We start from the raw sequence: 18,612 nt of genomic DNA, 5'->3' as shown, positions 1-18,612 counted from the left end.
TGGATACTCGGCGCGCCGTGACTGTAAGGTAAAGAATGCAAAGAACCACCCCATGAATCATTCATCCGCGCCTCGAGCAAGAGCTCTTACCCTGAGTGATTTTTCCAAATTTATTCAACTCAGCGAGGGTTTACTGAGCACCGACTCCGCGCCTAGCGCTGTACCAGGTGCTTTGTAGGTACACCGTCACGGTCACGGCCCCTGGTCTCGAGGTGCGCATAATTTAGTGCAAAAGCAGCCGTGTAAACAACCCGGTCTGGTGACCCATGCAAAACCAAGCCACATGGAGATGCTATGGGAGGGCAGAGGAGGAAGAGATTACTTCCACCTGGACCATGTGGTGGGGTTCTTGGAAGAGGTGGCATAGGTCTTCCACCCGGAAGGAAGAAAAAGAAAGACGTCCTAGGAGAATAAAAGGAGTGTATCCAAGGCTAGGTAAACAGCTTGGGTTCACCAACAGGTTCACCATCTCAGCCTCAGCTCTTGTGTTTTAATATTACCCATTTCTGATAGAATTCTTTCCAAACTGTGAAACGTAGGAGATGATTCGAAATTAAAGACAGCTATGGGTTTTGTTTGTTTGTTTGTTGTTGTTGTTGTTTTGCTTTTTGATGGTTCCAAGGATCATTTTTCTTACCACTACTTAAGGCTCAGATCAGCAGTCCTTTAAGGACAGTTGCTATGTGAGTGCCTGATGGAAGTCCCTAAGCCAAGAGCCCCCAAGCCAGTATGCTTTGCGTCTGGTTTTCACTGCTTTTTGGCACCTTATGGTAAGGCAGACCGTGCCACCTCCTGCTGCTGTCTGCCTGCCTGCTGCCTTGAGAACATCCTCTTCCTCCTCCTCTCATTTGCCTATTTTTAAACTCCTAGGGTGAAGGAAATTCTGCTAACCAACTTTGTTAAGTGAGGGTGAGCAGGTTCCTCAAAAAAGGGACATCACCTTCCACACGTGAATTTGGGGACTCTTTTACTTGCTTAGAAGACTTTTTCACAAGTGTGCAGAGTCTTGGCTGTGTTCTGAATATGTTAAGATACTCAGAATACAAGCAAGAGACATCTTGTTTATTCATTTACCACTTAGCAGGAACTATGTGGGAGGCTTTGAAAGGGTAAACATTGATCTTACCCTTTGGAGAAAAGATGTGTAAATGATGTAAAATAAATATGTCAATACTGTTTGCTGTATTTGCCCTATTGATTGAAACCAAAGTAATTTCAGTATGTGAGCTGGACTATAATAAACCTCTCTTGGAATTAACTACTCTAAGTACGTTTCTATTAGCATCTCTCCTTCGCCGTTCTGTACCTCATCACCTCCCACATCCTCAGAAAACTCCTTTCAAACATATTTCGATCATGCCCCAGCTCTCACTCCCAGAATTATCAACCATTCTTACCTTTTCCTTCACCATCTGCTGTGTTCAAGCTTTTCCTGTCCTCAAGAAAAAGAAACCCCTCTGTCCCTCTGCATTGTCTTCTAGGTACTGCTTGCTCCCTTTCTGTAGTTTCCTTCACAAACATCCTGAGAGCAGTTTGCACTCATTGCTGCCAACTCAGCAGCTTCTCCCTTGTCAGCCCACGGTTGTGTGACTTCTGTCCCCACCACATCACCGTGCCACTCAGTCATTAAGGGCTTGCTTGATCAGAAATGCCACAGGCTGTTTTTGAGTCTGTATCACAGAGCTTTTGGTGGCATCTGACGACACAAAGCACCCCAGTCTTTTTGAAACTCCCTTGGCCTTATGACATGACTTATTTCTTCATCCCTCTCACCCCTCCTGAGTCTCCTGGGTTCTGTTCTCAGCTTTCATTTCACCCCACACAATCTCCTGAAGCCATTCCATGTGCCTCCGCCTGCCACATAGGCCAGCAACTCCCAAGTTCATTATCTGGCTCAGACCACTCCTCTGAGCTCCACAGACACAAAAACCTGCTGGATTTCTCCACCTGGATGTCCTACAGTCACCCCGAGCTCGACAAGTGTAAAACTCTTTAGGATCACTGTCTACTCAGTTGCCCAGTTCAGAACTGGGGAAGTCATCCTTGGTTCCTTCCTTCCCATCCCTACCACACTCAACGACGCGGCTGATCCTTTTCATAAAGAACTCTAGAATCTGTCCCTCACCTAGATTGATGCAATAGCCTTTGATCTTATCCCTCTCCTGTGGTCTCATTCCTTCCATTCCATATTCCATACTGCATGTCAGGAAAAAACTTTCCAGAATGTGCTGCCTGTATAGGTTGCTACTCAGCCTGGCAGGCAACACCTTCCATTTATCTAGCTCCTGTCTGTCTCCCCACTCCCTCTTTTGTCACTTCCCACACACATCCCATCCAAACTTCTGGAATGTTCCTACTTTCCCTTGCCTCGACAGCTTTGTGCTTATTTCTCTCTGGGTTTGGAGTGTCATTTGAGTACAAGCAAAGAATGTCCAACATTGGTGTAGCTGAAGTTCCACATATAATGAAACTTTCTGGAAATAAGAAAAAGTGAACCAACATAATGAAAGAACCCCTGTGTACCTGGGGAAATCATCACAAAGCAGTCAATTCTAAGAGCCAGCCTCTTCAAACTATTAGATAAAAATAAGAGTTGCCAAAGCCTCCGTGCAAAAAGCTCAAATTACTTAAAAGGGTAAGGACATGAGGCTGCAGTACATTAAATTCTGCAAATTCTGCAAATTCTTTGTCCCTTCATTTGATCCATGTTGACCCAAGTAAATTGCTTGACCAAAGAATGTGTGATGTATATGGGACTTCCAGGCCTAGGTCATAAGGAGTCTGAAGAATCCACCTGCATCTTCGAGAACACGTGCTCTTGAGGTCCTGAGCCACAGTATGAAATATCTAACTCCTTGGGCACCTGGGTGACACAGTCGGTTAAGCATCCGACTCTTGGTTTCGGCTCAGGTCATGATCTCGGGGTCCTGGGATGGAGCTCCACATCCAGTTCTGTGCTCAGCGTGGAGTCAGCTTGTGATTCTCTCTCCCCCTCCCCCTGCCCCTCTTACTCATGCAGTCTGTCTCTCTCTAAAATAAATAAACCTTTTAAAAAAAAAATCTGACTCCCATGGAGAGGCTCTGAGATGGCATAGAGAGGGAGAGAGGGAGAGAGGCTAGACGGCCCTAGCCAATGTGAGTGAGGCCATCACGAATGTCCTATATTGGTTCAGCCGTCAGCTGGGTACCACTGAGTGACCCCAGTGGAAGCGATGTGGAACAGAAGAATAATCCACCCAGACCCCCCTAAATTCCTGACCCCAAAGATTGTGAAATTACAATCAAAATAGTTCTCTCCTTAAGCCATTACTTTTTTTTTTGGTAAAATTTATTTATTTATTTATTTATTTGACAGAGATAGATCACAAGTAGTCAGGCAGACGGGGGGTGGGGGGGAGCAGGCTCCCCACTGAGCAGAGAACCCGATGCGATCCCAGGACCCTGGGATCATGACCTGAGCCGAAGGCAGAGGCTTTAACCCAGTGAGCCACCCAGGCGCCCCAAGCCATTACTTTTCACGGTGGATGGTTTGTTACCGAATCTGGTAACTGACGTCAGACTTCTCAAGAGCAAAGCAAGGCAATAGTGATGCAGCATTTTCTAAAAACTTAAGCAAAGAAAATGCAAGCTACGGGATTTTGTATCCACCCCCATCCATGCTGGTTTTCAAGCACTGAACTCTATAGAGAGAGGGAAAAAAAAAAAAACCTCTTTTTAAAATGCAAGAACTCAAAGAATAGTATGCACATAAGCCCATCCTAAGTATTTGCTGAAGCAGGGGTCAGCACATTTTCTCTAAAGCATCAGATAGCAAGTGTGTGGGGTTTACAAGTCTAATATTCAACGCTGCCGTTGAAGCACAAAAGCCTCCATAGATACACACAAAGAAGTGAGTGTCGCTATGTTCCAAATAAGTTGGATTTACAAAGATAGGCAGCCAGGGTCGCTGGGGTGGCTCAGTTGGTGAAGCATCTGACTTGGTTTTGGCTCAAGTTGTGATCTCAGGGTCATGAAGTCAAGCCCCACATTGGTCCCTGCTCAGCAGGGAGTCTGCTTCTGTCCCACTCTCTCTGGTTCATTCTCTCTCTCTCTCTCTCCCTAAAATAAACAAATAAAATCTTAAAAAAAAAACTTGAATTGACCTGTAGGTTGCAGTTTGTCACTCTTATACCAGAGAAAAGAAACAGAGAAAGTTATTTCTCCCAAAAAACACAAGGCCCCTATGATTTAAGAAAATAACATACTGTGACCAAATAGGGTGTTCTATTAGTCTGCTAGAACTACCATAACAAAGTACCATAGATTGACCTGAAGAATAGAAATTTATTTCCTCAGAGTTCTGGAGGCTGAAAGTCCACTATGAAAGTGCCAGAAGGATGGAGTGTCTGGGTGACTCAGTCACTAAGCATCTGCCTTCAGATCAGGTCATGACCCCAAGGTCCTGGGCTTGAGCCCCGCATCCAGCTCCCTGCTCGGGAAGGGAAGACTGCTTCTCCCTCTCCCACTCCCCCTGCTTGTGTTTCTTCTCACTGTGTCTCTCTGTGTCAAATAAAAAATAAATAAATAAATAAATCTTTGAGGGGGGGGGAGAAAAAGAAAGTGCCAGAAGGATTGGTTTCTTCTGAGGCCTGTCTCCTTGACTTGTAGATAGCCTTCTCCTCCCTGTGTCTTCACTGTATACTGTGAGTAACTGTCCTAAAGGTACCAGTCATAGTGAAGTAAGGCCCACACTAATAACCTCATTTTATTTTTTTTATTTTTCTTTACTTATTTATTAGTAATCTCTACACCCAATGTGGGACTCAAACTCACAATCCCAAGATCAAGAGTTGAGTACTCCTCTGACTGAGCTGGTCAGGCACCCCCTGATGACCTCATTTGAATTTAAGTACCTCTTTTAAGACAATATCGTCACATTCAGTACTGATTAGGACTTCAACAATCTAATATAAAGGCTAAAACTATAAAACTCTTAAAAGAAAACGTAGGTATAAATCTTTGTTACCTTGGCAAAGCCTCCTTAGCTGCACACCACAAGCACAAATGACAAAAGAAAAAGTAGATAAATTTGACTTTATCAAAATTAAATACCTTTGTGCATCAAAGGACACTATAATAAGATGCAAAGATGTTTCTTTGCATTTTTTCCAAGAAGATATATACATCTGATCGATAAACACGTGTAAAGATGTTCAACATAATTAGCTCTCGGTGGGACGTAAGTCAAAAGCATGAGGTACCACTTCACCCCCACTGGGATGGCTCCCATCAAAATCACAGACAATAGCACGTCTTGGTGAGAATGTGAAGAAATTAGAACCTTGAAACATAGCTGGTGGGAATGTAAAAAGGTGTGACTGTTTCAGAAAACAGCTTGGCAGTCCTCGGATTGTTAAATATAACATTACAGGGCCTCACGATTCTATTTCTAGGTGTATACCCCAAGAGACTTGCAAATAGACACCCACACTACAACCTATACACAAATCTTCACAGTCTTAGTCATAACAGTTAAAAAGTGAACATGACCCCAAACTCCATCACCTGATGAATGGATAAACAAAATGTGGTACATCCATCCATATAATGGAATAGTATTTAGTAATAAAAAGGAACAGAGCCGGGGTGCCTGGGAGGCTCAGTAGGTTAAGCCGCTGCCTTCAACTCAGGTCACGATCTCAGCGTCCTAGGATCGAGCCCCGCCTCAGGCTCTCTGCTCAGGGGGAGTCTGCTTCCTCCTCCTCTCTCTCTCTGCCTGCCTCTCTGCCTACTTGGGATCTCTGTCTGTCAAATAAATAAACAAAATCTTTAAAAAAAGAACAGAGCCAGGGTGCCTGGGTGGCTCAGTCAGTTAAGCATCCAACTCTTGATTTCTGTTCAAGTTGTGATCTCAGGCTTGTGAGATTGAACCCAGCTTGGGCTCTGTGCTGGGCATGGAGCCTGCTTAGGATTCTCTCTCTCTCTCCCTCTTCTTCTCCTACTCCCTCTCCCACCCACACCACCCCACCCACACATGCATGCTCTCTTTCTCTTAAAAAACAAACAAACAAACAAAAACAGAATTGAGCATATGTTATAACATGGAGGGAAGCAGGTTCCCTGCAGAGAGCCCAAATCGGGGCCCAATCCCAGGACCCCGGGACCATGACCTGAGCCGAAGGCAGAAGCCCTAACCCACTGAGCCACCCAGGTGCCCCTGAATGTTACACTTTAAATGGATGAATTGAAAGGTATGTGAGGGGTACCTGGGTGGCTCAGTGGGTTAAAGCCTCTGCCTTCAGCTCAGGTCATGATCCCAGGGTTCTGCGATCGAGCCTGGCCTCAGGGTCTCTGCTCAGTGGGGAGCCTGCTTCCTCCTCTCTCTCTCTCTGCCTGCCTCTTTGCCTACTTGTGATCTCTGTTTGTCAAATAAATAAATAAATCTAAAAATAATAATCATTTAAAAAAAGAAATGTATCTGAATTATGTCTCAGTAAATCTGATAAGACAATCCTCAAAGACAAAAGTATACTTGGAAGAGACATCCTCTGGTTTTTGTTAAGAGTTCAACATCGTTAAGATGACAGTTTTCCTTATATTAACTTATAAATTCAGTAAGATTCTCCCAAAATGGAGAAAAGTTTTTTTTTCTTGTTTTCTGAAGCTAGACAAATTGATCCCAAAGTTCTTGTGGAAGAACAAGCACTTGGGAGCAGCTGGTAGAACACTCAAAGGACATATGAGAGAAGACCAACTCTACTACGGAGCCTCTTGGCTGAAAACGGTGTGATTCTGGCACATGAATAGGCAGACCAGTGAAACCGAGTGGAAGGTGCAGAAGTCAGTCCAACTACATGTGAATTCTAGCATATGAGAAGCAGTCAAATGACTGAGACAAAGAAGGACTTTTTATTACGGTGTTGGGACGACCATCCAGCCACACACAGCCTCACTCTCTTGGTGAGCTTATGGAGATCAAGCATTACTAGAGGGAATGGGAAATAGTACAACCCCTTTGGAGGGGAGTTTGCCAATATCTAACATGCATTAGTCTGTGCATTTCCCTTTCTTTTTTTTTTTTTAATGTTTATTTATGAGAGATAGAGAGAGAGAATGATGGGAGAAGGAGGGAGGGGCCGAGGAGAGGGAGAGAGTCTTAAGCAGTCTCCATGCTGAGTGTGGGGCCAGACGAGGGGCTCAATCTCATGACCCTGAGATCACAACCTGAGCCAAAACCAAGAGTCAGATGCTTAACTGACTGCACCACGCAGATGCCTCTGTGCATTCAACTTTCAACCTAGTACTCCAACTTGTAGGAATTAACTCTAAAGATATCTCCAGAAATAATATGTTCACCTGCATAGGTATGCTTCTTCACTGTACCATTGCTCATAAATACAGAATATCGGAAGCTACCTAAATGCCTGAACAGAGAGGACTGGTTGAGTAAACTTACAATGGACTCCTAGGAAGCAATAAAAAGGAATGAGGAATATCTTTATGAACTGATTCGTAGTAATTTCCAGGGTATATTATTAAGGTCTTTTTAAAATATATTTTATTTATTTATTTGACAGAGAGAGAGAGAGATCACAAGTAGACAGAGAGGCAGGCAGAGAGAGAGGAGGAAGCAGGCTCCCCGTGGAGCAGAGAGCCCGATGCGGGGCTTGATCCCAGGACCCTGAGATCACTTGAGCCGAAGGCAGCGGCTTTAACCCACTGAGCCACCCAGGTGCCCTATTAAGGTCTTTTTAAATTTTTATTTTATTATTATTTTTTAAGATTTTTGTTTATTTATTTGTTGAAGAGAGAAAGAGAGCACAAGCAGGAAGAGCAGCAGACACAGGGGAAAGCAGGCTCCCCACTAAACAGAACTCTGATCCCAGGAACCTGAGATCATGACCTGAACCGAAGGCAGACGATTAACCGACTAAGCCACCCAGGCACCCCATATTATTAAATTTTAAAAGCAAAGTGCAAAAGCAAATGTATAGTATGCTACCTTTTGTGTAGTAAAGATAATAAATTAGAAAATAGGGGTACGTGGGTGGCTCAGTGGGTTAAAGCCTCTGCCTTCGGCTCAGGTCATGATCCCAGGGTCCTGGGATCGAGCCCCACATTGGGCTCTCTGCTCAGTTGGGAGTCTGCTTCCCCCCTCTCTCTGCCTGCCACTCTGCCTACGTGTGATCTCTGTCTATCAAATAAATAAATAAAATCTTTTTAAAAAATAACAAATAAATAAATTAGAAAATAAAATGGAATTGATTCTTTTAGTAAAAGATCGTCACAAGGACAATAAACCAGAAAACAATAAAATTGGTTGCTGGGTGCCTGGGTGGTCAGTCGTTAAGCAGCTGCCCTGGGCTCAGGTCATGATCCCAGGGTTCTGGGATCGAGGCCCACATCGGGCTCCCTGCTAGGTGGGAAGCCTGCTTCTCCCTCTCCTGCTCCCCCTGCTTGTGTTCTCTCTCTCTGTGTCTCTCTCTGTCAAATAAATAAATAAAACCTTAAAAAAAAAATTGGTTGCTTGTAAGGGATTGGGTAAAGGAATAGGCAGAAAGGATACAAGAGGGAGAGACAATTTTGGGGATATCTTTTGGGATAGTTTTGGCTTCAGGAAACATGTTAATGTCACATACATTCAAAAGTAAAATTAAGGGCCACCTGGTTGGCTCAACTGGAGGCGCATGCAACTCTTGATCTCAGGGTTGTGAGTTTGAGCCCCCTGTGGAGATTACTTAAATAATAAAACTTTTAAAACTCATCATAAGAATAAAATTAAATAAAACTAAATCAACAAACATAAGAAAAAGTTAAAAACCTGTAACTAGATGCAAATAGAAACAAATACACCCAATTGTGCTTCAGGTGCGTGACATAACCACATGAAGAGGAAGAAAGAAGTAAACCAAGAAATTTCTTGTAGAGTACTTAGATCCACCTCCAGTTGAATACAGATTACAAGCTGGAAAAAAAAGAATACCAGGAAAAGACAAAACACAGCGACCAATAAACATTTAAAATATTATCTTTATTGCTAAGATTTATAAGTTAAAATAGCAAAATCTTTGATATTTAATATCCAGTGTTAAAGAGTTTTTTGAAGAAATATAAATTATAGGACCTTTCTGAAAAGTGATTTGGAAATATATCTATCTTTTTTTAAATGTTTATTTATTTGACAGAAAGAGAGAGATCACAAGTAGGCAGAGACAGACAGAGAGAGATGGGGAAGCAGGCTCCCTGCTGAGCAGAGAGCCCGATGTGGGGCTCGATCTCAGGACCCTGGGATCATGACCTGAGCCGAAGGCAGAGGCTTTAACCCACTGAGCCACCCAGGCACCCCTATCATTTTTTTTTTAATGTTGATATCCTTTGACCCAGAAATACAAATTCTTGCTGTCTCTTTGACAAAAACACTCAGCAATGTGTAATTAAATTTATGCATTTGGATATCTTACCAGAATTACTTCTAAAACTGAAATTGAAAAAAAAAAAAAAAACAACAGGCATAAGACGTCAATTGAATTACAAGATATCCATTAGATAGATGGAAGATGTCACCACCATGAAAATGATAGTGTAAAAGAATGTTTCGTGTCCTGGGAAAGTATAAAATGGTATGTGTAGTACAATTCTGATTTTGCTGAATAATATTTGTGAGAGACAAACCACCCCTAGTGGAAAAGGTTCAAAAATATAAGCAGACATTTTATAGGAGGGTAAACACATATGGCAAGTCAATGCACGGAAAGATCCTCAAGTTCATTAGTATTCAGGAAAATGCAAATTATTACTACTATGTTATAAATCTACTAGAAAGGCAAAAGTTTTAAAGTCTGACAATTCCAGGGACACCTGGGTGGCTCAATCTGTTGGGTATCTGCCTTCAACTCAGGCTCAGGTCATCATCCTAGGATCCTGGGATTGAGCCCCACGACTGTTTCCCAGCTCAGCGGGGAGCCTGCTTCTCCCTCCCCCTCTGCCTGCTGCTTCCTCGGCTTGTGCTCTATCTCTGTCAAATAAATAAATAAAATCTTAAAAAAAAAAAAAAAAGTCTGACAATTCCAAATATCGGACAGGAGGCTGATCAGATGGAAACATTCTTTATAGCCAAAGATTTCACCCCAAAGACACTCTTGACACATGCACCAGAATGACAAAATACTGAGAACAATTCAAGTGACTAGCAAGAAACGAACAAACACATAAATTATGTGCAACTCGACAACGGAAGTACTGGATAGCAGTCACAAGGGAAAAACTCCAGCGACACAACCCAGTGTGGATAAAGTGAACCCATGTGTTTTTTTGAATGAAAAAAGCAAGAGACATATGATGAGAGCATGATAACATTTTTATAAAGCTTAAACTCAAGTAAACCCAAACAATTTATAAAATCACTTTTTTTTTTAAAGATTTTATTTATTTGATAGACAGAGATCACAAGTAGGCAGAGAGGCAGGCAGAGAGAGAGGAGGAAGCAGGCTCCCAACTGAGCAGAGAGCCCAATGTGGGGCTCGATCCCAGGACCCTGGGATCATGACCTGAGCCGAAGGCAGAGGCTTTAACCCACTGAGCCACCCAGGTACCCCTAAAATTACTTTTATAAAGCAAAGGAATAATAAACCCAGACTTGGAGAAAATAGTTACCTCAAGGGAGGCAAGCTGGGAGAGCCATTAGATAAATGACAATTATTATCAATTATTCATATTGCTCGGCTTCTTGGTGTTTGTGTTAAAAGAGATAGAGGGAAAGAGTATTATAGGGGTGTGTGTGTGTGCATGTGTGTTGTGTTTCCTGAAGAAAAAACTGGAAGAATAAAAACCAAATAGTAGCAGAGATTATCTCTGGGGGGTAGGATTAGGAGTGCTTTTAATTTTCTTTGTATTTGTTTATATTTTCCAATGGTCTTAAACGAATATGCACTTTTTTGAAGAAGGGAGAATTTTATTTTATTTATCTTTTTACTTTGTTTTATATTTATTTGACAGAGATCACAAGTAGGCAGAAAGGCAGACAAATGGTGGGGGCGAGGTGGGGAGAGAGCAGGCTCCCTGCTGAGCAGAGAGCCCAATGTGGGGCTCAATCCCAGGACCCTGAGATCATGACCTGAGCCGAAGGCAGAGGCTTAACCCACTGAGCCACCCAGGTGCCCCAAATGTGCACTTTTTTGAAAACAGGAAAAAATATGTTTCAAAATCTATCTTTAGAGCCTGTCCCATTTGCATGCTGCAGTCTGAACATCCAAGTCTTAGTTTCCACGGTAATAAATGATCCGAGGAAAAGGTACACAGCGGAATCCCCAAGGTCATCTGTGACACCAAGTTTGGCCAGGTAGTGAGCTCACGGTGGGGGAAATAAAGCTGCAGAAGGATGTTAGCGAGCTGCGTGGTAGGGCAGACACCTTCCAGCTGAGAGTCCGTGTGGGCAACAAGGAGGTAACAACATCTCAAGGAAAAGAATTTAATGAACCTGAAAACCATTTCTTGAAGTTACGAATCCACTGCCCTGCCCTGCCCTTTACCCCCTGACAAAAATCCCTGATAACGTGTAGATAAGAATACTGGAAACAAAATATCACAATCCCATCCTTGTATCAAATGATAGGAAACTGTCACCATAATGTGTGTCATTCTGTTCTCTGGCACTTACGGAGGGTACCACGGGACTGGAAAGAGTTCAACAGAGAGTAATTAAAACGGCAGGCGGAAAGAGTGCTCTTCACATGACGACAAGCAAAAAAACCGAACACTGGCCTGCAGAGGAAGACCAGAGCTTAAAGGTGATATGCCAAAGGCATACAGAGTCGGAAAGATGCAGTCGCCGAATCTTCTGGGCCAGCAGTCAGGGGTGGCTGATGGTAGCTGAGAGAGGCAAATTTGGAAGAGATTAATAGGAACTGCTACTTTGCATGGTGGGTAGCAATGTGGAAATCTGTCCTCCCTCCCACAGAGGCTGAATCATTGGTTCTCAGTCTTCACCACACATGCAGTGAAGATGGCCCAGGAGACCCACCGGGAGGCTGGAAGGGACAAGACCACCAGGAAGAGAGACGGTACTGAGACCGTGGTAATCTCGCGCTCCGTAAGGTCTCGTGAGGTCTGAGAGTCTGGGACGGATTGCACGGAAAACCTGACAAATGAAACCTTGTGAGATGTACATTACAGTCAGCAGGTTTGCTTTTCAACAGAACTGTCCTTGGGCGTCATGCTGGGGATTGTACTGAGCCACCCACTGGGGTATTTCCCATGTGCCAGTGGTCACAGGAAGAGCTCCCATTCCGCCATGCTGTAGAAAGCTTGGGAGGCCGGAGCCTAAATGATACACTAAAGATCCTCAATAATTCCCCCAGGAGGGGCACGTGGGTGGCTCAGACGGTTAAGCATCTATCCGACTCTCGGTTCGGCTTAGGTCATGGTCTCCAGGGCCTGAGATCAAGCCCCACATTGGGCTCCACACACAGCACAGATTCTTCTTGCCCCTCTCCCTGTGCTTTTCCCCCTCCCTCTCGCGCATAAGTAAATAAAATTTATTAAAAAAAGAAAAAAAAGAATTCCCCCAGGAAGGCAACCCAGAGGCCACAGCATCAATGGAAGGTAAATCCTAGGTTTCGAGGATTTACCAAAGGCTAATTTTTTATGTGGTGTTTTCAGACACCTCAAAAGATCAACAATTTCTGTATTGACTAAACTTTCTAAAGTGGCTCAGATTTGTAAATCCAGCTGTTCTCAATCTGGCTGCCTACCAATCACCTGGTATATTTTTTTAAAAATCCCTCCATCTATGTGTTGTAATGGGCACTGGGTATTATATAAGACTGGTGAGTCACAGACCTGTACCCCTGAAACAAATAATACATTATATGATCATTAATTGAATTAAAATCAATCAATTAATCAATTAATTAATTAAAAAAGAAATGCCTCTGTCTCAGGCCCACCCTAAATGAACTGGATTTTTCTCAAGTGCCTGCAAACGATAAGAATGTGTAGCTGAAAGGGAGAACCACTGAGCTTCTCCATTTGTCCAAGTTAATTATTTGAAGAGGTTCTGATCATAGGAAGAGGGCAAAGGGCACTTGCGGACCAGCTCAGTGGAAGGAGGAAGACAACTGTGCTGGCGCGCTAGTGCCCACACGGGCCCGAGTGCCCTTCCCCCACACTGCCGGCCGCTCCCTCGTGGGTGACGGGGGCTTTATATGCCAGAAGGTCCCCAGACAGCCTTGGACATTGGAATAAAAGTTTTTCGGGTCCCTGTTACCGTGTAGCGAAGAAAGAGAAGAGAACTACGCATGCCCAGTGCCCTTCTGAGCCCCACTTCTGGGCCCCTCTCTAGAACCAGAAAGATGGACGCCCGAGCCCAGCAGGCCCCGGCACAAGAAAGTGCTTCCTTGTTACCCGTGCCGAGCTGTTCTGCCTTTTCTCGAGTCTCAGCATTCGCTGCTTCCTTGACTTGCGGTTAGCCTCTCCTGCTCCATGCCTCAGCACATTCGTGTTCCTCGTCTCAGCATTTCAGAGCTCAGCCTGTGGCAGCCCTCGGCGCCTTGTTCCCCACCGTGGATTCTTCCAGGGCCTGGGTCACCCCTGCTGAGCGCTTCTCTGGGCCTCCACAGGGGCCTCTGTGGCTTCATCTCATGTCCTATGAAGGGTGCTTCCAGTATGCGCTAGAACCATGGTGTGCCTAGAAAAGTTCCTCCTTTTTCTCTCACTGGGATGTTTCCATCTGTTGCAGAGACGCAGGAGTGGCAGAGCCCAAACGCAGAAAGGAAAAGAGTCACCTGTTGGAACTGAGGAGCAGGGACAGCTGTAGCAAACCGAGTGGAACCCCGGGAAGGCCAACTCCCTCCCTCCAGGCCAGCGGCATCATCCCAGCCGCGCCCCCAGAGCTCTGGGCTCCCCCTTGGGGACGGGGCAGCTTTCCACCTCCTCTACTTCTCCCTTCTTTAACTGCCCCAAATCCAAAACCACTTCACTGTCGGGTGAGGGAAAACTCCAGAAACAAACTTCACCCACAGAGGCCATCTCAGGTACCGAGATGACCCACTGGGTCCAGTTTGATTTGTTGAGGCTTTTAAATGCACATCTGTCCTCTACTTATCTCCCCAAACTTTTTTGTTTCCGCCTCCGGATCTGATTATCTCTACCACACATCGAGGGCTCATTTCCTACCCCATTCATTGGACTCCAGACCTTTCCAGACACTAATACTAGATCATCTTCTATTGTCCCCACCAATATCCATCCATACCCTGTTTCTAGATCAAACTCGAACTCCACCTTCTCCAAAGAGCCAGTGTATTAGATCCAGTCTCCCTGCATTCTGACCACTTCTGTGTTGTATCCCCTACACGGTCAGGCCCAATGGCCGTGTTCTGATTTTTGCCTTGGTTGACATGTTGATTAGTAAGTAGTTCGGGCTTTCTCATATGTGCCCATTCTGCTTCCTCAACTAGATTTCAAGTTCCTCAAAACCCAGGACTCATGGTCAGAACATGTGATGAGAGCCGTGGCCATAAGAGATGAGAGGGAGGCCTTGGGCTTGGGTTGGGCCTCAAAGGGTCTGCACCTGGCTGGGATGCAGGTGTTAAGTGTAATTATGATGGAGGAGACTATATTCTGTTCGTAGACTAACATAGCTTAAACCGCATTCCCACCAGTCAGCATCCTTTCGTGGCTCCTCAGAACTCTGGAAAAGTCATGGACCTGAGGAGATTGAGAACCTGTGTAGTACTTGGGTGTTTGGTGAGAAACATCAAGGAGGAGCTCCATGCCAGCGCCACACAAACTACCATACCTTGTGCTGTGTTTCTAGAACTTTCTTACTATCAGTTCATATTTAATGAACAATTACTGTGTGCCTGGCTCAGTCAGTAGAGCATGAGACTCTTAATGAACAATTACTGTGTACTAGGCTATCAATAGAATAGAAGGTCTAAAAGACAGACCTAGAAATTTCTGCTTAAAGAAGCTTACAGACTTTCCTCAGGTACACAGGAAGATGGCGGACATTCAGGCTGAGCATGTGTACCAGAAACAGCTGACCAGCTTCCAACATAAGAAGAGGGGCCTGTTTGGAGAAACTGGCAAAGAGAAGGTCCTGCGATACTAAAGAAACATCAGTCTGGGCATTGAGATGCCGATGGAGGCCACGGAGGACACCTGTACTGACAAGTAATGGCCCTTTACTGATCGTGTCTCCATCTGAAGACAGATCCCGTCTGGGGGGGGTGACCAAGATGAAGACACAAAGGCCCATTTTCACCCCCTGAGACTACCTCCACCACAACCTAAAGTACAGCTACTTCGAGAAATGCCACAAGAACATATCCATGCACCTGTGCCCCCCTTCCCCGTTTCAGGGACATCCATCCAACATTGTCACCGCGGGTGTGTGCCAGCCCTTGAGCGAGACTGTGCTCTTCAGTGTGCTGAACATCACCAAGGCCACTGGCAACAAGAAGCCAGAAGCTCTGAGATTAGACATCTGCCCATCCATCCCCCCAAAGAAAAAAGTTATGTTCCTAGTCAAAAAAAAAAAAAAAAAAAAAAGAAAAGAAAAGAAAGAAACAGTAGCAGCTTACAGATGGCCAGTGAATTATACAGAAATGACCATTTTAAAGACAGACTATGTTGGGCGCCTGGGTGGCTCAGTGGGTTAAGCCTCTGCCTTTGGCTCAGGTCATGATCTCAGTGTCCTGGGATCGAGTCCCGTATTGGGCTCTCTGCTCAGCTTCCCCCTCTCTCTCTGCCTGCCCCTCTGCCTACTTGTGATTTCACTTGGGGAGCCCAAAGAAGAAGACTCATTGAGTCTAGAGGCATGGTGTGGCTGACTGGAACAGTCATGGTCCCCAGGGAGTCATGCCTCATGATACCCATGCCCTTGGGTGTTGCCTTCCCCCGTCAACTCTGACTTGGCCTCGTGACTTGTCCAGTGGGACAAACGACACACATACACAAGCAGAGGCTTGCACAGTAGGACTTGCTCTCGTTGCCAGGTAAGGAAGCCAGTCTGGCCTAGAGAAGAGCCCAAGTGCAGGAAAACAGAGACAGTCTCGCTGTTGGTCGGCACCCACTGCCAGACGCGGGGGAAAGCCGTCTTGGACACTCCGGTCCCGTTGACCTTGCAGTTATCGTGCAGCCTTAAGAATGCGCCCTAGTAAAACCGACCGAGGAGCTTCCCAGCTGGTGCACAAACATGAGAGAAACGGTAATACTGTTTTAAGACTCCAAGTTTGGAGTGATTGGTTATGCACTAATGGATAGCGTACAGAACTAAGGTAGCACCATAACAAAAGCACAGACATGCAGTATTGGCCTTGGATTGTGTGGCAAAGGGAGGCTGGAGGTCTCAGGGGAAATTTACTGAAGGAAAAGGCAGCCACCTGTGTCCTCTAGCAGTGAAACAGGGAGTGGTGACAGTCGTCCCACAAAGCTGTCCGCAGCAGCAAATTAGAAGGTAGAAAACTTCCCTAATAAGCTTATGAATCTGGCTCAAGGAATTTTCTGGCAGAATGTTAAAAGTGTAAATTGTCTTTTTTTTTTTTTTTTAGAGGCTTTTGCTCTAAGAGACTAGAAGGAGGAATTGTTCAGTGTCCCATAGGAATTTGGAAGAGGGGGGGGTACTGGCTTCCAAAATAACATGTTTCAGGTGCCTGGGTGGCTCCCCCAGTTGAGCATCTGATCCCTGCTTCAGCCCAGGTCAGGATCTCAGGGTCGTGGTAATGAGATGAGCCTCAAGGGTTCCTGACCCAGCATGGAGTCTGCCTGCCATTCCTCTCTTACTTCTCCTTCTGCCCCTCCCCCTGCTCACTCTTGCATGCTCTCTCTCTCTCTCTTAAATAATAGTAATAATAATAATAAATGAAATAAAGTGTTGTGTATTTCCAGTCTCTCTAACCCACAAGTTTCCAAGAAAGACATGGCTTCAAGGTAGAGACCAAATCAAGTTTGAGGCTGTGACTCTTTGTTAAGACCTCAAAAAGAGGGCACCTGGGTGGCTCGGTGGGTTGGGCCTCGGCCTTCGGCTCAGGTCATAATCTCAGGGTCCTGGGATCGAGCCCCCCATTGGGCTCTCTGCTCAGCACAGAGGCTGCTTCCCCTCTCTCTCTCTCTGCCTGCCCCTCTGCCTACTTGTGATCTCTGTCTGTCAAATAAATAAATAAAATCTTTAAAAAAAAAAAAAAAACCTCAGAAAGGTACGAGGTGGTGCCCAGTAGCCCTCCCCAGATCCAAGAATCATAAGCTCGAAGCCCCATAGCTCTCCAACATGGTGCCCAAAGTGAAGAGAGAACCATCTCCAAATTAATTGCAGGAATGGCTTTTGTCTAACCAAGCAGACTCTTTTCTGGGGGGGTCGTTGGACGGGGGGTTCTACTGCAGAAAGCAGGATAAGGGCTCCTCATCTGCAGGCACAGCTCTTCCTGACCAGGAGGAGTATCTCAGAAGGCAGAGCCCAAGCCCTGACCGCAAACAAAGAAGCACCGAGAACAATGGACAGAGGGGTCAGTCCCAGCAGCTCACAGCCGCCCCCCCCCGCCCCAGGGCAGGAGCACGCTTACCTCCAAAGCAGAGAGCCTTGACCGCCCAGCTCCTGCTCTTTTCAGAACTGCCCCATGACTGTGTGTCTCCTGCTGCAGCCGCTTTGGAGGTGAGTACTTACAAGGTCATCCTGCCCCCTCTCACCATCGCTTGCTGGGTGTCTGGAGAAGAGGAGGTGGTTTATCATTCAAGCTCACAGTCCTCAGACCAAGAGCTGCAGAGGCATGGCACCTGCAGAGTCTGCACGCACCGGGACCCGATCTGATCAGGAGGCCCTGCGCTGTGAGCCTGGGGCGTGATCAGATGAGGTGTGAGGGCACCGGGAGCAGAGAGGGGATTTCGCACGTGGGAACGATGGGAGCCATGTGTTCGAGGAAAGGTCCCCTGAGTTATGCCTCCCAGTATACCCACTGTGCATGTCTCCCTCTCCCATAGACTCTGAGTGTGGCCTTGTGATCTGCTCTGGCCAACGGGACAACGTCAGACCAGAGGCTTGACAAGCACATGCCCATTAGAATATCGCCCGTGCCCATTGGGCCCACCGGTGGAGGAGAGGCCACAGGAAGGGGAACTGCGATGCCCCAGCTGTGAGCCAACAAGTACCAGAGATCTTGATGGTCAGCCCTCCTACCCCTGTTGAATGAGTGTTTTCAGGTGAAACCAGCATTGAAAACACTCAACCCACAGAAAGACGGGAAATTACAAATAATTGTTAGTTTGCGGGTCTCCTGGGTGGCTCACTGGGTTAAGCGTCTGCCTTCAGCTTAGCTCATGATCTCAGGGTCCCGGGATCAAGTCCTGCATCAGGTCCCCTGCTCAGCGGGGAGCCTGATTCTCCCTCTCCCTCTGCCTGCTGTTCCTATCTTATGCTCTCTGTCGAATGAATAAATAAAATCTTTAAAAAAAAAAAAAAACGAATAACTGTTAGTTTGAGTAAAAAGTTTCAGGCACCAATAGATAACTGATACATAGGAAGATTTTTTTAAAAAGCTTTCTTGGAGGACCTAGTACTGAAAGATCAGAGAGGGTGAGCACAGACAAAGCCGGAGAAAGGTTATTCCTGGCCCCGCAAGGTAGGAGTCTAAGTGGAGG

The 18,612-nt window shown here is 45.6% G+C and overlaps 1 pseudogene; it reads left to right on the top strand.

The window, feature by feature from the left end:
• Nucleotides 1-14,147: 14,147 nt before the first annotated feature.
• On the top strand, nt 14,148-17,785 carry LOC123391794 (annotated as a pseudogene).
• Nucleotides 17,786-18,612: the final 827 nt, after the last annotated feature.

Source organism: Mustela putorius, unplaced genomic scaffold, assembly GCF_011764305.1.
Source record: "Mustela putorius furo isolate JIRA1106 unplaced genomic scaffold, ASM1176430v1.1 tig00000281_pilon_pilon_pilon, whole genome shotgun sequence".
Classification (NCBI taxonomy): domain Eukaryota; kingdom Metazoa; phylum Chordata; class Mammalia; order Carnivora; family Mustelidae; genus Mustela; species Mustela putorius.
This window is presented reverse-complemented; position numbering and strand designations above follow the sequence as displayed.